Source organism: Aethalodelphis obliquidens, unplaced genomic scaffold, assembly GCF_003676395.1.
Source record: "Aethalodelphis obliquidens isolate GAN/ISIS:26980383/991018 unplaced genomic scaffold, ASM367639v1 scaffold4, whole genome shotgun sequence".
Lineage (NCBI taxonomy): Eukaryota > Metazoa > Chordata > Mammalia > Artiodactyla > Delphinidae > Aethalodelphis > Aethalodelphis obliquidens.
This window is the reverse complement of record NW_020837948.1, coordinates 69,755,775-69,776,311: the sequence shown is the minus strand read 5'-3', so window position 1 is coordinate 69,776,311 and position 20,537 is coordinate 69,755,775. Positions and strand designations below refer to the sequence as shown.

Sequence of the window (20,537 nt, the reverse complement as noted above, 5' to 3'; positions counted from 1 at the left end):
CTTTTCCTTCACTTTCTCTGCCTTTCTCATTCCTTTCCATCCATACAGCAGACACCTGTCCAGGCTCTGTGCTGGACCAAGGGATCAATCTTCTCTGATTCACACCCTAGTTTCCTCTCCACTGACAGTGACAAGCCAGCAACCTGAATCGTCCAGCAATTCTCTTGGCCGAGTAAATTTTCTTGCTATTCTCTAAATTCTCTCTATTACACCCTCACAATAACTGAAATAGGAATACATTCATCAGAGACTTTTAGGATTTTGCTTTTTTTTCTTTAAAAGTTATCATGTGTTCTTAAGAGCATAAAGATTATTTCTACTACTCATAAAAACCCAGATAAATAAATGGTTTTACTCTGCTTTATTAATGTAACAGAGTTTATGCCTAAAATTGTCATTTTTATTCTACTTCAGATAAAGTATTTATAACTTTAGGAAAATATATTAAATGTACATAGTATGGGACCTTATGAGAACATTTTAAACTGCTGACTTGGAACTTCCCCTGGTGGTGCAGTGGTTAAGACCCCACCTGCCAATGCCAGGGGACACAGGTTCGATCCCTGGTCTGGGAAGATCCCACATGCTGCGGAGCAACTGAACCCATACACACTACTACTGAGCCCGCGCTCTAGAGCCTGTGCGCCACAACTACTGACCCCTTTTGCCACAACTTCTGAAGCCCACGCACTCTAGGCCCGTGCTCCACAACAAAAGAAGCCACCACAATGCGAAGCCGGTGCGCCGCAACAAAGAGTAGCCCCTGCTCGCCACAACTAGAGAAAGCCCGCACGCAGCAATGAAGGCCCAACGCAGCAAAATATTTTTAAAAATAAATAAATGAAATAAACTGCTGACTTTTATGTACCCAGTTCACACTTTTGCCGTGTACTAGCCCCCAAAATAGACGAGTTTAAAAAATTCATTTGGCACAGGTGGACACTGCATTTTAAATTGAACACCGAGAATGTAGAAGTAGCAAAGTTATGGAAATATATTGTCAGATTATTTAATAACATATTAATACTTACCTACATGAAATAAGCACTGCTAAGTAAGTTTCTGTTGTTTTTAATCTTTTCTTATAACTGTTTGTATAGTTTGTTAAGTGGACTGTATATCATCCTATTAGCCAAGAATTTCTAAACTATTGCCCTTTAGTCATAACCTGATTTATACGTATTTTTTAAACTTCCTGCTGATTGGATATTTGATGGCATTAATGGATTATTTTTAACTTTTTAGGTGTGATAATGGTACTGTGGTAATTTTTTTAAAGTCCTTATCCTTTGGAGATACACCAAAATATTTACAGATGAAATAAGATTAGCCATGATCCTGGGTGATGTGTACATCTAGTTCATTATAGTATTCTCTCTGCTTTTATAAATGTTTGGAAATTTCCATAATATGAGTTTTTAAAACAAGAAAGAAAGAAAATTTCCATGTTAAAAATGCTTATAAGGTGGTGGTGGTGGTTGTTTTTTAAGTATACTAGGAAATGGTTTGTTCTTCAACTAAGTAGTTCCCAATTTTTTTCCCCAAGAAAAACTCTGACAACCTTTGAAAAAATGCCTACAAGAGGCTGCAAAGTAATTTACCAAAATGTTAGCAATGGTAATTTCTGGTTGGTGGGATTATGGGTGATGTCTGTTTTCTTTTTGTTACAAGTTTGTTTTGTTTTGTTTTTTTGTTACAAGTCTTCTATATTTCTAAAATCAGCATACAATCTATTATCGTAGTCAGAAAGTAGTCTAACTTTTCTGATTATGTGAAAGTATGATTTTCCATGTCAAGCATAGAGAATCTATCTATATCATAAACCTTTTTCCTATATTTACCATGAAAAATATTAATGAAAAACATGAACACAAAAGTCCAGTTATCCATGCACAAAACGACCTTGGTATGACAGCAGTATGGAAAGGGTGAGTTTTGACTGTCACCAGGGAAATGTGTGCTAAAGAAGGTAATATTGGAGTGATAGAAAGATTGGGAAGATTTTTGTCTCATTTTCGCAAGACAATCTGATTGACGAATACAACTGAGTGCTCATAATGGATCCTCTAAGAGCAAATGGTCCAGGGGAGTCAGGTGTTTCTGGGAATGTGATAAAAGATATCTTACGTGATTTTCATTTTAAGCTTGGCTTGGGCAGGGTTCATGCCTGAATATTGATACGTACCTATAGTGTTGTTTTCTCATATTTTTCTTTTAGATGGGGAGGGAGATAGAAGAGAGGAAAAGTTTCTCTCCATCCTTGAATGAGAGGTAACAGCTGATGTGTTTTTGACCCTTTTGGCCCCAACATCATTCTCTCCTTCTCCTTCCCCACATCACTTTATTTGGGGCAGAACAAGTTGCCTATTCACCATGTGAGACCTCGCTCACAAGCACAATTCAGGGCTCCTGAGACTCAGTATCAGAAACTGTAAGGTCCTTGGGGGAAGGGACCACATCTCCATTCACTTATTCAATAAATATCTGGGTACCCACTATGTGCCAAGCACCCTTCTTGACATGAGGGATACAGCAAAATCCCTATTCTCATACAGTTTACTTTCTTGTGGGGAGACACATAAGTAAACAAAGATAAACACAAACATCAGACAAATGTGGCAAAAGTTATGAAGAAAGGAAACATGACAGACTGATGTGATAGGGTCACCAGAGGCAGAGGGCAGCAACACTAGAAGGGTAGCCAGAAAGTTCTAGAACATTTGAGAAGATCTAAGGGCGAACAGTCCTGCAGGAGACAACAGCAAGGGCAAAGGCCCAGAGGCAGGGACAAACAGTATGTCAGAGGAACGGCGAGCGGAGCACAAAGAGGACGTGGATGCTAGCTAACTCCGGGAAGTGGGCATGCAGGGCCTTGAGGCCTCAGTGAAAGGGCCAGAGTTTTATTCTACGTACAAGGGGAAACCATCAAAGACTTTTTGTTGTTGTTGTATAACTATTTTTTTCAAGATTAAATGTGTTTATTTCGAGTTAGTGGAATCAATGGTATATTAGATATCAGCACTCCAAGCTACACGTATGTATTTGCCTCTAAACCTTCACAACATTGTCAGTTTCCATTCCTCTAACATTCCATCACCGGGCCTCCTATTTCTAGCAAAATCATAGTTCAAATGTTTTAAAAAAGTAAAAGCAAGATGATCACCACATTGTGCTTCCAGTGCCCCCAGAAGGATTATAATTGTTTTAAATAAATGTTTATTGTTTTCAATAAAGGGGGAAATTGATAACATGAGCACTATTAATGGCATGGCTAGAAGAACAGAATACAGATTAAAAGAAACATTTTAGGCTGGACGAGTTAGTTTCCCCTTAGCAAAAACTCCACATAATATCATGGATATGATGTCAACATTAAATTGTTCAATTTGTGGGCCATACACTTAAGCGTATGGGCTAGTACATTTTTGCACTAAAACAGAAGCAGTACAAGCCTTATGTTCTACCATTACACTTCCAGATTTTTCACTTATTAATATACCTGCCAACCTAATGATCCTTGCATGCATTAGAGTTTGCTTTTGTAGAGTTACGTTTATTTTCCCCATCCCTCCTGCTCCCGTAAACATTGCGGTGCAAACTCTTTGCCCAATTTTATGAGAATGTTGCAAAGGACAGCTCCGTGCCACCTGGGGACGGGAATTCCCCGTCCCCTCGCCAGGCTACACATGGATCAGTAATATTGATCACATCTCATCTTACATGCAGACACTGCTCCCTTAATTTATCCATGCCAGAAGCATACGAGTCAGCAGGTATGCATATAAAAATGGAATTAAAAGGAAAAAAAGAAAGAAAAAGCTTTCTTGTTAAAGCCTATTGTCCTAGAAGGAATCCATTGCTTTGAATTCACTTAAAGCCTATACACACAAAATGTGTTTCTTCTGAGAACCTTGTCTAACTCGTGTGTATGACTATTTTTTTAATTATGGTAAAATACACATAAAATTTACCAACTTAACCATTTTCAAGTGCCCTGTTCACTGGTATGAAGTACATTCATATTGTTGTGCAACCATCACCTCCCTCCATCCTAGAACTCTTTACATCTTATAAAACTGAAACTCTCATCAGAGGCTTTTAAGCAAAGCAGTGACATGATCTGACTTATGATTTAAAAATTAAGTTACTTGCTTGGTAGAGAATTGATGGTAGGGAGGCAGCAGGATTAGGAGCTTACTGAATAGATGGATTCAGGATACACTTTGGGGATGGAGCTGACATGACCGCTGCTAATTTGGATGTGGGCATGAGATAGAGAAATAAATGAGAAGAGGAGTTGACGTCTAGATTTCTATATCTCCAGGGTCTAGCACACAGAAAATTGCCAATGTTTATTTCATAAATGAGTGAATATTGATTTAACACTTAATAAGTAGAAACCTTTCTTCCCAGAGAACCAGGAAAACAGAAATGAAAACTACCACGGATGAAGGAGATCTCTCTTTTCTAGGGCCTCACTATCGGTACTGTGTCCTTATAACATGGATAAAGTCTACACAGTTGGTTCATGTCAACATTATATGTCTAATTCCAACATTAACATTAAAAGCTAATCCTTGTACATGTATACAATAAGTTAAACTTTATTAAGCATTTTATATATTTTATTTCATGTCTTTCCTAAATCAATAGCTTTTAACCTTTGAGACTATGGTGCTATGTGCTACCTCCCTAGAGATGATGTGTATACATAAATCTGATGTTTTGGAGAGTTTATGGACCCTCTAATGCCCATCCATAGACCAATCTCAGGTCTAAAAATACCCTGATCTACCTAATGTGAGTTGTTATTGTATATTGTTATAAGAACCTAAACTTTATTAGCCTAGCCCTGGCACCTTTGGAGAAATGCTTTCAGAGGGTTTACCTTCATTCATGTCCATAATAAATGAGTTACTAAGAACCAACATTAATTTACGGGACTTCCCTGGCAGTCCAGTGGTTAAGATTCCATGCTTCCCCTGGAGGGAGCACGGATTTGAGCCCTGGTCAGGGAACTAAGATTCCACATGCTGTGTGGTGCAGCCAAATAAAAATTTAATTTAATTAAAGAAAAATTTTTTTAAAAAGAACCAATGTTAATTTAAAGAATATCTTTCCATCTTTACCAAAACTATTATTGAAAGTACTATACATGAAGTGATTCAAGATCCTCTTTATAAGAACCTACCTCATAAATAAATCCCTTGTACAATTCATTTCTAGGGGAAAAAAATACTACCTTAAAAATTGATGTTTTGGGCTTCCCTGGTGGCACAGTGGTTAAGAATCCGCCTGACAATGCAGGGGACACTGGTTCGAGCCCTGGTCCAGGAAGATCCCACATGCCACGGAGCAACTGAGCCCGTGCACCACAACTACTGAGCCTGCGCTCTAGAGCCTGCGAGCCACAACTACTGAGCCCGCGTGCCTAGAGCCCGTGCTCCTCAACAAGAGAAGCCACTTCAATGAGAAGCCCGTGCACCACAACAGAGTGGCCCCCTCTCGCCGCAACTAGTGAAAGCCCGCACACAGCAACAAAGACCCAAAGCAGCCAAAAAAATAAATAAAATATTTTTTAAAAAATTATGTACACCCCATAAATACGTACTTTACCTTGAGACATATAAGTATGCATTAACTGCCAACTTTCCAAAGTAGTTTCAAGATTTTCTTTGAGGAAGAATTCCTCCCCGATATTTTTCTCATGTAAACCATACTCAGAATTTATTTTCTACAATTTCCACTTTTAACGTTCTAAGTGGATTGAAAACTAAAAAACAAAAACAAAACTTGTAAAGCAAGCTCAGGATATTATCTTTCAAGTTTTCACAATTTTCTCTCCAACTCTTTACAGTTAGTTCTCCTGCCCACTTTTTAAGGCACTCACTTTTATGGAATCTTTTCAGAGAATTCAACATTCCTTTCACAGAAGCAATAATACTCTTTCCCTTTTGCACTTTATAGATTTACACACATTTAAATTATCTAATCACAATAACAAGCATAACTGGCACCAACAAGTTTGCAATACATACAGCCACCGAGCCAGCCATCAGAGCAGGGAACAGGCTGCTAGGAACTGGTGTTCATCATGCCTGGGCAGCATTTGGTCTGCTTTTTGGGGAAATGAGAAGCATGGGCTTGTAGGGTCAACTGGTTAGATGTCAAGAGGATTGTCTTTATATTAGGATGAACCATATGTAATTGCCAACATACAAATATTTCTCCTAGAGAAACGGCAATTGCATGTGTTCAACCTAATATTTCTATTTTTTAATTTTAAAAATATTAACTATATTTAAAGTTTAATATCACATCTATTATCCTTTTTTTCCCCTCCCTTTGAACAATGAATAGTGGTTCTCACAACTTCATTTTTTTTTTTTTTTTTTGCGGTTCACGGGCCTCTCGCTGTTGTGGCCTCTCCTGTTGCGGAGCACAGGCTCTGGACACGCAGGCTCAGCGGCCATGGCTAACGGGCCCAGCCGCTCCGCGGCGTGTGGGATATTCCCGGACCGGGGCATGAACCCATGTCCCCTGCATCGGCAGGCGGACTCCCAACCACTGTGCCACCAGGGAAGCCCCACAACTTCATTTTTTAAATTCCATGTTTGCTCAGGAACAAGCTATTAAATAATCAGTAATTAAACTCTGGTTTCCTAAGAATGTGACTTCTACCTTCTTTCTTTCTTCAGGTTAAAGTCACACCTGTTAGAATTTCAAAGAAATTCTTCAAAGACTGAAGGTATGAGCGTGTGCCTTCTAGTGAACTGAAGGGTAAAGAGCAGAGGGATTAAAATGTGAGGCCAGCATTCATTAGTTTGTTTGTTTGCTTCTCAGACATAAAACTTTTTGGCTCACGGGATCCAACACAGCACTCTCTGCCTAGAGAAGGCAGGAAAAAGGAAAGAAGAGGAGAGGGCAGGGAAGCCCCATACAGACTTAGGATAAGTCCCCCTTAAATACAAGCAGCCTTTCCTTCTGTTCTGTCCATGTTATGTCACTGAATTATGATAAGCAAACAAATACATCACAATGTGCTATTAAGACAAAATCCCACAATTGGGGATGGAAAGGAAGGAGCAGAAGAATGGAGGGGCTGTATTTGAGGGACAACTAGCCAAACCCTTTTTCTAGTTCTCACATTTCTACCACTGACCCTAAAAAGTCTAAATCAGGTTTACGTTTATGGCTGTCCTTATGCCCTCACAAAACTATCGTTGGATATCAGAGCCCTAGTGTCTCTCATACCCTCTAAATCATCAACCCACTGAGTTAGTATGCAGAGGGGGAAGAACCTGAACATTGTAACCACAGCTGGGTTTAAATCCTAGCTTCGCACTTGTAACCGTGTACCCTAGCTGAGCACCCTTTCTGCTTCTTCACCTGAGCACCTTTCTTCACTTTTCTGCACCCATGTGTGCTGTGAGGATTCTGGTGCAGACCTTGCTGGCTTTAGACAATTCCTGAGAAAATGCACAGAAAGTGCCTGACTGCAACTATGACTGATGTCTAAAAGATGCCCAAACGTTTCACCTCATGATTTTCAGCAAGCAGGTAAAAACTTAAATGCAGGCTTGAGCTTTCTATAAACATGTGGCACAAGATCGTTTTCTATTCCCAAATTGTGATGTACACTGAGCATAATCAAGATATCTCATGTAAATAGTGAAGGTAGCTGTCCTTTCCAGATCAGATAGAGAAAGGAGATAAAGCCTCCACGGGAGAAAGGGAGGTTCCAGAAAGGTTAAGTTGCACATGCAGACAGGTGCTTTCAAAATACCAATCTTGGGCTTCCCTGGTGGCACAGTGGTTAAGAAATCGCCTGCCAGTGCAGGGGACACAGGTTCGGGTCCTGGTCTGGGAAGATCCCACATGCTGCAGAGCAACTAAGCCCGTGCACCACAACTATTGAACCTGCGCTCTAGAGCCCGCAAGCCACAACTACTGAGCCCGTGTGCCACAACTACTGAAGACCGTGCGCCTAGAGCCCGAGCTCCGCAACAAGAGAAGCCACCGCAATGAGAAGCCTGCGCACTGCCACAAAGAGTAGCCCCTGCTCGCCGCAACTAGAGAAAGCCCGCACACTGCAACGAAGACCCAACGCAGCAACAAAGATCCAATGCAGCCAAAAAAACAACAACAAAAAATACAAATCTTAACAGGTCCCTTCCCTTCTTAAAGGGCTCCACTGGCTCCCCATTGTCTGTAGGATAAAATCCAAAATCTTTACTAGGTGAATCAAGGCTCTCAGTAAGCCAGCTGTGCATACCTAGGCAACCTCTTCTCACACCCTCCTCTGCAGTGATTTTACAGTGTTTCCAATTCTCTGAATGCACCTGCATGCTCTCAGCCTGAATTTGATTTCCCACCCTCATCCCATTTCTCTGCTGCCCCAACTCCCAGTCTTCCTTCTTTCGGCTCAGGAGGACAACTTTGTCTGCCTTTCTCTGCTCGGCTTCCCCAACACTCTGTGTTAATCAGTTTTCCACACTGTACTCTAAGTGTTTACCTCCCTTGAACCCACATAGATCTGGACGGGTTTCAGCACCCTGCCGACTACTTTGCCTGACGCAAAGCTGACACTCAAATGTTTGTTGAGTATGCAACTTCTGAAACTCCCCGATTTTGGCTAGGTTTTGCTCTATACCTTATGTTAGAGGGGACAAAGGAGCTGGGCTGCTGGTGTTCAAGGCCTGTGCTGCTTCTCCAAGTGGATGAAGATTTGTCTTTAACGTGGCACATTTATGAGTTATATGTTATATGGTAACTTAGTTCCTCTGAATAACGGTCTGTTTAGAAATATTTATCACTAACAAAAGGATAATTTTACTTGTCAAGGCAATAACATGTGCTTTTAATATATCTAAATCAATTAGGAATAATTAAAAATCTCAATTTTTTTAAAAAAGACCAATCTTATAAAGTGCTAAATTTGCATTAGTGTTCAGCTATTTCATAACATGTGAATGGTCCAAACTGGATGAGTCACAGAAATACATATAAGATATATTCCTCTCTAAAAATGTGTTTATGGCATGCTTCTTTCCATGCTATATGGTGTGTTTTATTGAAACTCAAGATTAGTTCTCAATTTAACATGCTACTGTATATACAAAGGCTCCAAAATTATTTGTTTGGTAAACAGCATTCTTCTATATTCTAAAGCTGATGTTTGCACATGTAGCACACCAAGGAGAATAAGCAATTAAACAAACTAGAAAAAGTCTTATTTCTTTTTTTTGTTTTTGTTTTTGTTTTTGTTTTTGTTTTGCGGTATGTAGGCCTCTCACTGTTGTGGCCTCTCCCGTTGCAGAGCACAGGCTCCGGACGCGCAGGCTCAGCGGCCATGGCTCACGGGCCCAGTCGCTCCGCGGCATGTGGGATCCTCCCAGACCGGGGCATGAACCCGTGTCCCCTGCATCGGCAGGCAGACTCTCAACCACTGCGCCACCAGGGAAGCCCAAAAAGTCTTATTTCTTCAACTCGACCAGTAAGTACCTGAGGTCAGAGGCTTTAAGTATATTCCACTGTCTAGCATAAAGAAACAAATCCCAATTTGTAAAATGACATAACTGCAAAGGTAAGCATTACTGTGACTTAAGTTGTTTATAACTGTTGCTAATATACCTATCCAAAAATGGAGGATTAGTTAAGGAAATTACATTATAATTTTTAGAATATAAGGCAGACAATAGGAGTTTTGGAAAATACGGGTGAAAAATGCTTACTGTGTATTATAAGGAAAACACAACATACTAAAATTCTATATGTAGTAGGATGTAGGAAAACATGCATTTAAAAAATGAGAGCGGGGACTTTCCTGGTGGCGCAGTGGTTAAGAATCTGCCTGCCAATGCAGGGGACATGGGTTTGATCCCTGGTCCAGGAAGATCCCACATGCCACAGAGCAATTAAGCCTGTGCACCACAACTATTGAGCCCGCATGCCACAGCTACTGAAGTCCGTGCGCCACAACTACTGAAACCCACACGCTCTAGGGCCCATGTGCCACAACTGCTGAGCCTGCATGCTGCAACTACTGAAGCCGCGTGCCTAGAGCCCGTGCTCCGCAACAAGGAAGCCACCACAGTAAGAAGCCCGCGTTCTGCCACAAAGAGTAGCCCCCGCTCGCCACAACTAGAGGAAGCCCACGCACAGCAATGAAGACCCAACGCAGCCAATAAATAAATAAATAGAGAGAGACAAAGGTAAAATGGCAAAATATTTAGTCTGGTCGACTCACACTCAAGGTGTCAAAACTCTCTTCTTGGCTCGCCAATTTCACCGTTTTGGTACATCCTTCCAGTTTTCTTTTCTCCTCTCCTCAACCCTCCCCAAACACAGCCAATTCTTCCTCGACAATGCCTCTCAGGACTAGTCCAGGCCCACAATTACCTTATACAGAGGTTTCGAGAAAAGATTCCCATTTGGCTTTTCTGCAGTCTCATTCAACTATCATATCTACTGCCAGAAGAAGACAGTCATTCTACTGCTAAATATATCTACTGTGGTAATCTCTTCATTTATGTTTTATGCATTTTTGTGTATGTGTTATATTTTTCAATGAAATTGGGTTTTTCTTGTAACTCTGTGTGGCTTCATATTTTGTTTGGCTAGGATGAGGTTAGGATTCATGGCTCTCTGCTGATATGGCCCTACTTCCTTACCTTTCTAAATGGAATGTTTAGCCAGGGTAGCTGGGTTCCTATCTGCAGCAATGGAGTTGGCAGAGGCTTCCCTGCCCGTCCTCTACAAAGCCTGCCAGGTCCCCCACGTCTACCAACGCATCCTTAACACCCTGTAAAACCCGGCTTAAAAATTTCAAAAAGGTTTCCACCATTATTCAACCCACCCAATATATGCTACATTAATTCATCTTGCATCATATTCTGCAAACATTTATCAAGCAACTACTAGTTGTAAGGCTTGAAGAGTTAAAGTCTTAAGTTGTTAACAATCTTTCTGTGGACCATGAATATTTATGAAAGAAGCTAACCAACAGTAAAAAGAAAAATGACATAAGTGATAAATGAATGTTCAGGAGTGGGGAAGAGGGAGACTGGTGAAGAGGAGTAGGGAACGGGGATGAGAATGAGGAAGGCTAGAAGGAAGAGACAAGGTAAAAGCCGACAGAAGAGGTTTCATGATTGGGAGAAGTGTGATGTGAGACTTGACTGCTGTTTTGCACCTGGGTGACTACAATAAAAGGGAGGGAGGCTGACATAAATGATGCTAACTAGAAATGCTTTGGGGCAAAGCACGGCAAGTCCAAATGGAATATTACAGTATGCACTGACATATGCTACACTAAAACTGAATAAGATACATGGAAAGCACAGAATCTTTTTTTTTTTTTTTTTTTTTTTTTACGGTACTTGGGCCTCTCACTGCTATGGCCTCTCCCATTGTGGAGCACAGGCTCCGGACGCGCAGGCTCAGCGGCCATGACTCACGGGCCCAGCCGCTCTGCGGCATGTGGGATCCTCCCGGACCGGGGCACGAACCTGCGTCCCCTGCATCGGCAGGTGGACTCTCAACCACTGCGCCACCAGGGAAGCCCCCAGATACATGGAAAGCACAGAATCTTTAAGTGGGTAAGTAGCACTGATAACCTAAGTAACAAAATTCTATGAAAAGAAAACCTAAATGAGTACAAAGTCACACAAGAAGGAAAAGAAGGACCTGAGACTGAGAGCCTAGTCAGTGAACATGAAGAAGCACAGGACTTCAAGAAAGTAAGGATGAAGAAAGGAACTCTAGGTGAGGCAGTATGCACAGTGGTTAATAGCCTCAACGCTGGACCAGGGCCCCTGAGTTGGAATCTTCTCCTGCTACTTGTGCGTCCTGGGCAAGTTCCCGTGTCTCAGTTTCCTTATCCGCAAAATGATAATGTTATCATTTATTTACCCCCATAGGATTGTTGCCAGGATTAAAAGAGTTGATACAAGTTCTTAGAACAGTGCCGGGCACAGAAGCATTCGATAAATGTCTGCCATTGGGGGGAAAATATTTTTTTAATCGTCGGTGACCTTGAGGAGAACAATTCCTGGCCAGTGGTAGAAGCAGAAACTACAAAATAAGGGAATTAACAAACAAGTGATGGCTAAGAAGCCGGAGGCAACCCCAAAGTATCGAAGACTCTTTCACAGCAGTTAAGCAATACAAGCGAGAAGTGAAATAAAGAGTAACCTGCGAGTACAGGGTTAAATGAAAATGCTCTTCGAGGGAACAGCTCAGCAAGAGGAAAAAGGCTTGGCTCGCTAAAACTATTCTTCAGTCTTTGTGCGACTTGTTTTCCCAACCACACAGCGATTGGACAGGGGTAGAGACCATATCCTTCCTGTCGCAGCTTTCCCAAGAGCGTTCTCTCGGCATCCGGTAAGTTTGAATCAGCGCTGGCTGATTAGGGGAGAAGGCCCATTTCCTAACCAACGATACCCTGTAAGATGAAACAACAGGCTTTCCGATTTCCATCTCCGGCACGACCTGTTCCACCGCTGTGTACTCATCACTCTCCTCAGCCAGCAGCTGCCGTCGGGACAGGATGCAGCTCGGGGAGCCAAAGAGGCAGCGCCCGCTGCAAGAGCAACGCCCCAAGTTCATTCCGGCCTCGAGGACACAAAAGCGCCCCAGAGGGGAAAAAGCAGAAAGAAAGGGGCTCGGGGATTCTGTGGGGGGGGGGGGGGTGGGGGGGGGGGCGAGCGAGCCCAAATCCAGGAGCTGGGAAAGTGACCTCGGAGGTCAAGGTCGAGCAGGTCCCTCTCCCTCCCAGTCCCACCCGCAAGCACCTTTGTCCCGCCCGGAACAGCTGGGCCCTGTCCCGCGGGAGCGCTCGGGAGAGGCTCAAAAGCCCAGGGGCGGCGGGGACCACCATCCCTTTGGGATGCTGGGGGCGGCGGTGGGCTCCCAGAGAAGGCGCAGGTGAGCGCGGCGGCCCCTCCCTCCGGCGCGAAGGGCTTCGACCCTGGGCACCCAAAGACGGCGCGGCGACAACTTCCGAGGGGCCCGCCAGAGCCCAGGCAGGGCCTGGCCGGGCTCCCGAGTCTCCGGGACCCGTATCCCACTCCCCGCGCGCCGCGCCCAAGTTCTTTGCACTGGGCTGCTCCCGACCCCTGCCCCCGGCGTCTCTCTCCCTCCCCCCATCTCTTCTCCTCAGCGCCTCGGAAAAGTTTGGCCCCGGCCCACCGGCTGGGAGCCCCACACTCACCCGGCGAGGAGCTGAGCCCAAGTGCCCGGGCGCGGGCGCAGAGGGCGGCGGCGGGCGGCGGCGCTAGCGCGGAGCTCCTCACAGCGGGCCCTGCTGCCCGGGCAGCCGACCGAGCTGGAAAAGGGGCGGAGGCCGCCGGGTGTCACCTGCCCGCTCTCCCACCCCGCCGCGTGACGCCGCGGAGCGCCGCCCCCTGACCGCCTGCCGCCGCCGCCGCCGCCGCCGCCAGGTACTCGCGAGGGACCGCGGGGAGGAGCCTCCCTCCCGGGAGGGATCGACCGGGAAGGGCGCGCGGCCTCGGTCGCCCCACCTCCGCCTGGCTCGGCGCCCCGCAGCTCGAAGCGCGGCCGGGACGGGGGACCGAGGACCGCTCGGGGAGATCCAGACTAATTACATTTCTTTCTGAGCACAAATGTCATCACCTGAGGTCATCTCGAGGCTTAACATAAATAGTGTGAAAACTGTCGTCATGCATGACTCAGGATTGAGTTGCAGAAAAATCTGAAATGAGGAAAACCTGGCCCAGGGTGAGGCTGGCGGCGGAGAGGGAGAAAAAAGGGGAGTTCTTGCTCCTGAAAAGGCTATTCGGAGGGTTAATTCATTATCTGAAATGGAGGCCAGACCCAACGGCGGCGAGAGACCCAATTTGGGTCAGCTCCATCCCCTGCTTATTAAAAACTGGAGAATTGCCGCAAATATTGGGGAGTGAAGGGGGCTTTTAGAGCAATGAAGAGGAAATTGTATATAATCTAAGTTAACTTTTCTGCCCTGGTTAGTAACAGCTGCTGCTGCAGCCAACACACTCTAGCACACTGACTTTTCCTCATCCACGGCTGGCTTGAGCGGTGGGGTGAGGATGAATGTCAGGCGTGTGTATGCGCGCTCCATTATTTTTTACCTTACCTGGCTTTGTGTTTGATCATGAGCCTCCTAACCGCTCTCATGTTTTGGAATCCTGGCATCAATAGCTGGAGGGCAAAATAAGAGTTACTTGTTACTTACAAAAGAAGTTACTTGTTCAGGAGGCAAAAACCAAGAACTAGAATTGAGTTGTCTTCTAGAAACTGGAAAAATAACCTCAGGGGTTGCAGTCCTGGCCCATGCACCTCACAAACCTGACCTGTGAGTTTCTGCTGTGAGTTTTAAGCATGAAATCACAACAAAAGGGTCCAGACTACAGGGGAGGGAGGGTAGGAAGAACACTCAGTGGGCCACAAGCATGTTTTCCTCACATACAGGTAGTTGCCTACCATCACCTAATCCTACTGCATCAACAAGAGATTTTAAATGTTTTATACAAAATGTTGAGAGCCCCCATAGTAGCCATTCAGGAAAAAAAAGAAAAAGCAAAAAACATGAAAGCTCAAATTTAAGAGAATCCCAGCTTCAGTGAAACTAAAGATTTCTCCTTCCTTTTAGATAAACTTTGCTTTCATAATAAAACCATGTCATTTAGTAGTCTTGGCTACTGGGAACTAGAGACAATTGCTTAACAATATTTGTCTTTGCATTTGTCACTATCTGCCCATCTATATACAATTATGAAATTTCAAGTATGCAAAAGATCAAATGGATTCATTCATTTAACAAATATATATTCAGTGCTTTTATGTTCCAAGCTCTGAAGATTCAACAGCTAACAAAACAGACCAAAAAAAAAAAAAAAACCCTCTGTTCTTGTGGAACGTACTTTCATTTACCTTCGTTCTAGTTGGAGATGACAGACCCCAGATGAATAAGCAAGTAAAGTATGAGTGTTCATGTAGTGATAAGTGCTGTGAAGAAAAGTAAAGAAGGAATGGGGATAGGGACTTCTGGAGGTGGGGGGGTGAGGAGTTGCACTGTTAAAGTAGCTAGGGAAGTCCTCAGGTGAAGGAGGCATTTGAGCCAAAATTGTACAGAGATGAGGTGGCAAGCCTGTGTGTCTATCTGGGTAACAGCATTCCAGTCATCGGGAACTGTAAGGCTAACGGCCCAGGGCATGAGCGTGCCCCAGATGATCACGTTCACAGAATGGCAAGGAGGCCAGAGTTGTTGGAGTGGAGTGGAAGGTAATATCAACAAGATTTCGCGAGGATCTGATGTGGGGTGTGAAAGGCGGGACATAAAAGGTCAAGGATGACTCCAGGGTGTTTTCCTCTATCAACTGGAAGGAGAGAGCTGCCATTTATTAAGGAAAGGAAGACTGAGAGAAGACAGTTGGGTGGGGGTTCATCAGGAGTTGTTTGTGGGACTGATTTAATTTAAGATGCCTATTAGATATCCAAGTGGGAATGTCAAGTAGGAAGTTGGTTATACCAGTCTGGAGTTCAAGAGAGAGGTCTGGCCTGGTGATATAAATTTGGGAGCTTCCACATGATATTTATTTATTCTCTGGTCTGAAAATGGCTAAGAGCACCGTGAGTGAGACTAGAGAAGAGGTTTCAGAACTTCGTCCTGGGGCACCCCGCTATTAAGCCATCAGGGAATGAGGAGGAATAGTCCTGAGATTTGAGTAAAATCAGGAGAGTGTGGTTTCCTGGAAGGCAAGTGTGTTAGTCAGCTATTGCCACAATAGTTCTGTATAACAAATCACTCCATGGTCAGTGGCTTATAGCAGTATACCTGTTCTCATGCCCACGAGTCAGCAGATTGGTTGCAGTTCAGTAGATCTAGGCTGTGCTCAGCTGGGTGGCTCTGCTTTAGGTTGCAGATTTAGCTTAAGTCTGTCCCATGTGTGTTACTTCTGGAACCCAGATTGAAGAGTCAGCAGCCACCTGGAGAAGATCAACCGGGGTACAAGAGGCAGTCCAAAATCCACATGATTTGTGGGCCTCTGCTCACATTATTGAAGCATGTTTAAGGCCTCTGCTCACATCGGGTTGGCCAATATTTCATTGGCTGGAGTGGGTCACATAGCCAAATCCAACATCAGAGGGGAGTGGGAAGCATATTCAACCTACAGTGGAAGGGTGAGGAGAATGAGTATTTGCTGAACAAGAATCCAAACTTTTATCATAGCAAGGGAAGAAAGTGTTTCAAGGTGAGGGAAGTGATCGCCCAATAAGCTGGGAACCAAAATTGGCCCTTGATTTAGCAATATGGAAGTCTTTGGTTGACCATGACAGAACAGGTTTGGAGAAACAGAAGGAATGAAAACCCACCCCATTTGGGTTTTCAGATCTGAACATGCACATTCACCAATAGGCAACAGAGGGAAGGTAGAGTTATGGGCAAAGACTGGGGGGAAGTAGGAGCTTGTGTTGATAGATTGTTTTAGGTCAGATTTCCCAGAAGCAGACCTGAGGCAGAAAGTTGTGTGCAAGTGATTTATTGAGGTCAGTAGGGATCCAAAGGGATCTGGGTGAAATAATAATATTGTTCACTATGCAAATGTTAATATTTTCCAAATTTAGCTTATTTTTATTTTATTTTTTTTTTGCGGTACGCGGGCCTCTCACTGTTGTGGCCTCTCCCGTTGCGGAGCACAGGCTCCGGACACGCAGGCCCAGCGGCCATGGCTCACGGGCCCAGCCGCTCCGCGGCACGTGGGATCTTCCCGGACCGGGGCACGAACCCGTGTCCCCTGCATCGGCAGGCGGACTCTCAACCACTGTGCCACCAGAGAAGCCCTGATGTTTTTTTTTAAAGCAATAAAATGTTACAGTTAAAGCTCCACCCTATCCTAATCCTTTTCTTTCTCCCAAAGGTATCCTGAAGTAGCTATGTATCATTTCCATGCATGTGTTTATACTTTCATTAGTATATCTATCTCAATATATACTGTAATTTTGTATGTGGTTAAATTTTATGGAAATAGTATCATACTGTATGTACTCTTCTACAACTTTGTTTTTTAGTCATGTTGATTCATGTAGCTCACCCATTTAAATACTATAGAGTATTCTATTGTATAACTAAACCATTTATTCATTTGCCTTCTAATGAACAAAATTGGGTTAGTTCTAATTTTTCCCTCTGGAGACAACGTGTCAAGGAATATACAAGCAACTATTTTCTTGTACACATGGAGAAAAAGTTCTAGGGTTTATACTTACAAATGGAACTGCTGGTCATGGAATAGATTGTTCTCTTCTATGGACATTTGCTGTTTTTTGGCTGCCCTGTATCTGAATCCTCTGTCTATATGTGAGGAAGTTCCTATTATGACTTCATAGAGGCAGAGCTCACCTCCCGTTAAAGAAGCTGAAAACGCATGATACTCACTTTGCCACCCGCTTGGGCAGCTAGAGCTCACAGTTGCCGCAACTCCCTGACAACCCTCCTCCCAGGATTCTGAAATTGAAGCTAGTGACACAAGAAGTTGTGTTTGCTAGTGGCATGGGTGGCTTCCCAGACTGATTCACTGGCATAAATTTAGCTCTAGTTTGTCGGCAAAGCTTGACTTTGTTCCTACATTTTCCAAGCCTATTATCCAGCGTTTGTGGAGATTCTGTAAGTTCTCAATATTTTTCAATAAACACCTTTTATGTTTAACTTACTTTGTTTCTATTTCTTCAGCTCAGGACCCTGACTGACAGACTCTCCTTGACTGATAGACTTTGCTAAGTGGTGCCAATTTACACTAGCACCACATTGTATTAATAGTTCCCGTTTCCCTAAATCCTTGCCAACATTTGATGTTTTCAGACCTTATATTTTTCCCAGTCAGATGGGTGTGAAATGATTTCTCACTGTTTTTTCTTTTTTGTTGTTGTTCCTTTTTTTTTTTTTTTTTTTGATGTGGAACATTTTTAAAGTCTTTATTGAATTTGTTACAATATTGCTTCTGTTTTATGTTTTGGTTTTTTGGCCACGAGATATGTGGGATCTTAGCTCCCTGACCAGGGATTGAACCCAAACCCCCTGCATTGGAAGGCGAAGTCTTAACCGCTGGACTGCCAGGGAAGTCCCCTCACATTTTTGTTTGTTTGTTTGTTTTTTGGATATTAAATTGCATTCAGTTTAAAGTATCTCGGAAGAATGTTAACTCTTTTATTTTTGGTCTGGACATAGAGGTACACTGCACATTAATTCACATCACAGATGATACTAAATTGGGTGATGATATGAACACCCAGAGAACACAAACAGACAATAAAAAGAGATCCACAATGAAATAACCAAACAATGTTCACACTTCTTAATGCTATTTTGGATATATATATGGAGAAACACCTGAACACTGATTTCTAATAGGTGGAAAATATTTTCTTCATGACTACCTTACAAAGAAACTTGTGGCTGATAGAAATAAAAACAAAGTAGGTACAAATTTATAATAACGAACGGTATCAAAGAAAGTGTAACAAATGTGATTAGCATATACTGAAGCATCCCATCAGAGTCTAAAGAAGTGAATGTTCCTTTTAAAATAATCTCTTTAATCAAGCTGTTGTATTGATGCAGAAAAATCATCAATGTGGGGAGATATAGTCAACCGGTAAACATAAGTTTTAGTGCTGTTGTAAGTAGAAATAGAAGAATTACGTGGAAAGAGCATAACAAAATTTAAGTTCATAAATGTCAAAAACAGAAATGTGATCCAAGGCAAGGGAGGGATGCTTCATCACTAAACTATTATAAAAGTGGAAACCAGTATGTTATAAATAGAACCTAAGAGAATGCATATCTCTGTCATTGATTTCTCTAATCTATATTTCAGTTTGGATACATTTTATTAGTTTGTTATATTGCTAATTTTGAAATGAAATTATTATAGACCCTGGTTAGAATTTCTCCATTAATATTATTATAAAATACAAAAGGATGCCACATAATTTCTGTATTGACCAATTCTTCTTGCTTTCGACTTCTTTATACAATGTAAAAAAAATTGAATGTGAATCACCATACTTATAGTCAGATTCTAAGAGTTAGATAAAAGTTTCTTGGAGTGGATAAGAAAGTGAAGCAGGCTCTAAAAATCAGGAGCTCAAATGAGTCACTTAAACTATTCTCCAGTTAAAGTTTAATGCTCTTCACACTCACTGAAAGTCCGTAAATTCAACCCGTGATTATGAAATGCAAACTCTTCGTCCCAGCAACAAACAACACATCAACAAAAAAACAGAATAAACCACATCTTTAAAGGTTATTAACAAGCCATTTAGCATGCTTCAAGATCAAGGCACAAATAAGGGAGTGTGGTTATTCCTTGGTTTGGGAGGTAGGACTGAACCTCAAACACAGCCACTCACGTGCTTCCTTGTAGTTATAGTCACACACACATAATACCAACCAATCCATCATCAACTAAAGACAAATCAAGTGTTTATTAAAGTAATATTAATGGGCTTCCCTGGTGGTGCAGTGGTTGAGAGTCCGCCTGCCGATGGAGGGGACGCGGGTTCGTGCCCCGGTCAGGGAAGATCTCACATGCCACGGAGCGGCTGGGCCTGTGAGCTATGGCCGCTGAGCCTGCGCATCCGGAGCCCGTGCTCCGCAACGGGAGAGGCCACAACAGTGAGAGGCCGGCGTACCGCAAAAAAAAAAAAAAAAAAAAAGAAGTAATATTAAATTTTAATTAATATAAAGTCATATTAAAAACATTAGACCATTTTCACCTCAAATTTTACTTACTGTTTCCTAACCTGTGCATATTTGTAAACCTTGTTGGTTTTTTCCTTCTCCTCCCTATCTTCGCCCTGGTCACCCGGCCTCCCTTGCCTCCCCTCCCCCTCGCCTCGCCTCCCCTCCCCCTCCTCCTCTTCCTCCTCCTCCTTCTTCTTTCTCACTCTCCCCCAACCCCTCTCCTCTCCCGCTGTATATACCTTTTCAGAAATGCTCATCCTGTTGAGGCGGGAATCAAAGACAGCACTCACTCAGAATCAGAACTGCGAAAGCCACACTGAAGTTCCAATTAAGCAGCAAGGATGTGGAGGAAGGGCTTGGGGTCCTATTGTTTCCCCTTTCTTCTTTTTTTTTTGATGTGGACCACTTTTAAAGTCTTTATTGAATCTGTTACAATATTGCTTCTGTTTTATGTTGTGGTTTTTTGGCCACGAGCCATGTGGGATCTTAGCTCCCCAACCAGGGATCGAACCTGCACCCCCTACATTAGAAGGTGAAGCCTTAACCACTGGACCGCCAGGGAAGTCCCCTCACTGTTGTTTTAGTATACATTTTCAGGATTCCTAGTGATACTGAACATCTTTTTATATATTTTTTTTAGTCATTGAGATAGTTTCCTTGAATTCCTTTTTCATATCATTTGCTTAGAAAAATAAGCACTGGCTTAGTCATATGTATCTATTTTATATTTTTTTGTTGACTTGTCCATTGTATGTTTTATAATATCTTTTCTCAATATAGGACTTATATTTTAATTTTACGAGGAGTCTTG

General features: G+C 42.9%; 1 protein-coding gene across 2 annotated transcripts in view; it reads right to left on the bottom strand.

Annotated features, from left to right (window-relative positions):
* ELOVL7 (ELOVL fatty acid elongase 7) overlaps window positions 1-13,319 on the bottom strand; it is a 72,292-nt gene extending 58,973 nt beyond the window's left edge. Inside the window, exon 1 of one of the 2 annotated variants that reach the window (XM_027101055.1) lies at window positions 13,214-13,319. The gene's annotated coding sequence lies outside the window, so the exon portion shown is untranslated. Of the gene's footprint in view, window positions 1-12,444; window positions 12,551-13,213 lie in introns of those variants that run through there. The other variant, XM_027101056.1, reaches the window with a different exon arrangement.
* Window positions 13,320-20,537: the final 7,218 nt, after the last annotated feature.